The 3489-nt window shown below is 44.0% G+C and overlaps 1 long non-coding RNA gene across 3 annotated transcripts; it reads left to right on the forward strand.

Moving 5' to 3' along the window:
- Window positions 1-828: 828 nt before the first annotated feature.
- On the forward strand, window positions 829-2871 carry LOC119302443. 3 transcript variants are annotated; one of them, XR_005147588.1, is made up of 6 exons: window positions 829-1115; window positions 1218-1391; window positions 1481-1582; window positions 1978-2140; window positions 2648-2718; window positions 2805-2871. It is a non-coding gene; the product is annotated as an uncharacterized LOC119302443 (long non-coding RNA). The 3 variants fall into 3 exon arrangements; XR_005147589.1 differs by having other exon boundaries at window positions 1218-1280; window positions 1356-1391; window positions 1481-2140; XR_005147587.1 differs by having other exon boundaries at window positions 1481-2140.
- The last annotated feature ends 618 nt before the right edge of the window (window positions 2872-3489 follow it).

Below are 3489 nucleotides of genomic sequence, written 5' to 3' on the forward strand. Positions count from 1 at the left end.
CCCCTTCTTGAGTCGAAAACACGTGCTGCAGTAGAATTTGTTTTGTTTGGGAAGGCAACAACTTTATTTAAGGCAGGCTCTCTTTTTGCTTTGCGGGGAATTGATTTGCGTTTACCCCTACTTTTGTCTAAATAAAGTAAATACACACGGGCCATTTCCTCCGTACGTATCAATCAATCAACGGGATTTCAATCCATTTTGGCGGATGCCCTTTCCTTTGGCGCAAACACATTTTTTCGTGCCTCCACTCCTCGCCGACGCAAATCCTCGCCCGTTCTTTGCTACCCCTGCTGACTCGCGCTATTATTGCCACGGAATACTATAGTATTATAGAAAACCAAATATAAATCCTCAATTCTTAACCACCTAAAACTTCATATAACAGCAACTGTCCAACTCGATGACCACATAAAGTCAGTTCAGTTGCTTGCACACGTACGTATGCACGTGCCCCTTGTACACGTACTACATGTATGCACGTGTTTTGGGATCCAACCAACGTATGTACTGCTGTACTACGCGCCGGTTGGAGGAGCTCAAACGACGACGCCCGCAATTTAAAGCCATTTTTTTTCTAATACAAGTCAATCAATGTAGTATCTATTCTACTGGACGCTGACTCAGGCTATTGCTGACGCTCTCTCATGTGTTGTTGGATATGGGCCAACGGCTGGGATTAAGTGGAGGAAAGGATGGATCCGCGGGAGGACTCGATGGACCAATCAACGAAGAGCAGTAAAAAAAGTAAAAATAAATCAGGGGGAGAAAAAGAGGGAGAAGCCCAAACGAAACGACACCCAACCAAATCCTCCCTCCCAAGCCGCCGCCGCCGCCGCCGCCGCCGCCGATGCCTCGTCCGCCTCCGCCTCCACCTCCATGCGACGGCCCCGCCCGCGGTCTTCTCCCCCAGCTCGTCTCGTCTCCTCTCCTCTCCGGTCACCGCGCCGCCGTGCTTGAGCTGCGGCGAGCGGCAGAGGTCCGCCGCCGGCTGGCTCAAGCTCCATCCTTGTCCACAATCAAGCACCCCCACCGCCACCGCGCCCTCCTGGCCGCCTGCCCACGGCGCCGCAAGTCAAGTCCGCAGGATCCCCTCCAAAAGCGTCGGATTCGGATGTGTGAGTTCTCTTCTTCTTTCTCTTCCTCTCTGCATCTGCATCTATCTAATGTGTGGGTGTGGGTGTGGGTGTGGGTGTGGGTGTGGGTGTGGGTGGATCCAGGCAGTTTGATGAGACGATCCCATCTCCATCTCATCTTCTCGTGTCAAGGACGCCATGGAAGAGGTTTCGCTTCTCTTCATTCATGAGCAGGATCAGGATCAGGATCTTTCTTGAACAAACTTAATTATTGGCATGCAGATTCATGAATCAATTTAATTTTTGTTTGTGCTGTAGGTAAGATGTTTGTAGCAAAAATAATCTATTTTTCATGCAACCATTACATTTTCTCTCACTAACTTGTGGGTGTATGTGGTTGCGTGCAGGCAGCGTCATCCCATCTCATCTGCTTGTGTGAAGGACAGGGGCCCTGGAGGAGCTGCTCCCCTGCGGGTTCAGTGGCTGCTCCGACACTGACGGCATGGAAGGTCCTCGCTTGCCCTTACCTCTCCCTGTTCGGTTCCGTTCATGAGCAGATTTAATTTTTGGCAGATTCACGAATCAATTTTGTCCCACAAGTTGGAGCTTTATGTGGTTGCGACTAGGGATTATTGTAATGCTATTCGCTTTCACTGGATGGACGTATGAATGAAATTACATGTGTTAGTCAAATGAACAAATTAGATGACCCCCCATGCCTACAAGCCTTCTTGGATTAAAATTAAATGGTTTATTGATGTCTAGTTTCTGCATGTTCTGGTTGGTTGTGAAACACATGCGGTTTTTCTAGGCCGATTCAGTTTTTTGGTTCTGTCTTGTTCTAGCCTTCTAGGTCGATTCAGTTTTTCATTTTCTCTCTTTATGATTTAAACACGAACTGCAGATCCAGTATCTGTTTGATCATCCATGTGCCATATATATGGAGCTGTCTGTAGCATTTGATCACTACTACTACTAGCTGCAGCAACTAGTAGTGCCTTAACAATGGGCTCTCTCTGGAAAACAAGTCTTCTTGAGGAGAAATCTAACTGTACTAAGTACCAGCAGTAAGTATCTTCTCTTTGCACCCCTAACAGCTTAGATTGTTTTTTTAACTTGTTAAAATCGTGGAAGATGTTTAGCAGCTGCTTCTCTTGGAAGCTGCTCTTTCTAAACATAGTCATGGATATGTACGTACTTGCTTCATATACCATACCTTTTCAGAAATATATATCAGCTATTCTTGCAGTATTTAAGATGTTTGAATGAGAAATTACCATTTTCGTGCCTCCATTAATTTTTTTCCTCTGAATAAACTGCTCTTCTGTTGCTCGTGAAGGAAAGAAATTGGTAAGAATCTACACATCTACACGAGAACATTCGTAGTTGAAGGACTTAGTCTGACCATTTCGCACTCGATCATTTCTTTTCTATGTTGCACCTATGCTTAATATGGTTTTGCTATCTATTCTGGAACTGCAAATATGTTTATATCAAGATGTATATAAATCAAGCAACACACGCATTGTAGTTTGTTACTTCTTGGTTTTCTAACTTGTGTCAAAAACTTTCAGCATGTTATCAGAATGGTAGCTTGTATTGCTGCAGAGCCCATTTCTATCCTGGAAAGCATGGATTCTGTAGGGTAAGCAGGCATCCGAAGGTTAGCTATGTTTGATGCATCATGCATTTTCCCTCTTTTCTTATGACGCTTCTGTATATTTCTTTCAGATATGTAAAATGGGACGTCAAACCTGAGAACTTTCATCTCAGCCAGCCTGGAACTCCTCAAGAAAAGAAACCTTTTCTTGTAGATCTTGGATTAGGTAAGCAACTCTTTATCCAGATCCTTGTTACTTGTTAGTTTTCGCTGCAGGGTTACTGGTAGAATGCTGTTGCTAGTGTACTGGTAGTTCAGATGATTCAAACTTGATAATCTTGACTACTTTGGACCTTCGGTGTTCTTCATTGCTTTTTGTTTCTGGAACTCTGGATCATATAAGATTTATCATTTGGCAGCAATAAAGTGAGAAGCTTATTTATGATTCATCACTTGTCCAAATTCAATAGGGCAGACGTGAGTTTCTTTCTTCTGTTGGTCTTTCTAATGGCTTGGACCGACTTTTCTTTTTTTTCTTTTTTGGTTGTAGTAATGCCTAGTTTCTCTATGTTATGGTTGGTTATGAAACACGAGAAAATTTTCTAGGCAGATTCAGTTTTTGGGTCCCGTCTTGTTCCAGGTCGATTCAGTTTTTATTTTTTTCTCTCTTTCCGCTTTAAATACGAGCAGCACATTCCAATGTCTATGTGATCATCCAAGTGCCATGGAGCCGTCTGCAGCGTTTGATCAATACTACTAGCTACAACAACTAGTAGTGCCTTAACAGTGCATGGTCTCTCTCTGAAAAACAAGTCA

This window comes from Triticum dicoccoides, chromosome 5A, assembly GCF_002162155.2.
Source record: "Triticum dicoccoides isolate Atlit2015 ecotype Zavitan chromosome 5A, WEW_v2.0, whole genome shotgun sequence".
Taxonomy (NCBI): Eukaryota; Viridiplantae; Streptophyta; class Magnoliopsida; order Poales; family Poaceae; genus Triticum; species Triticum dicoccoides.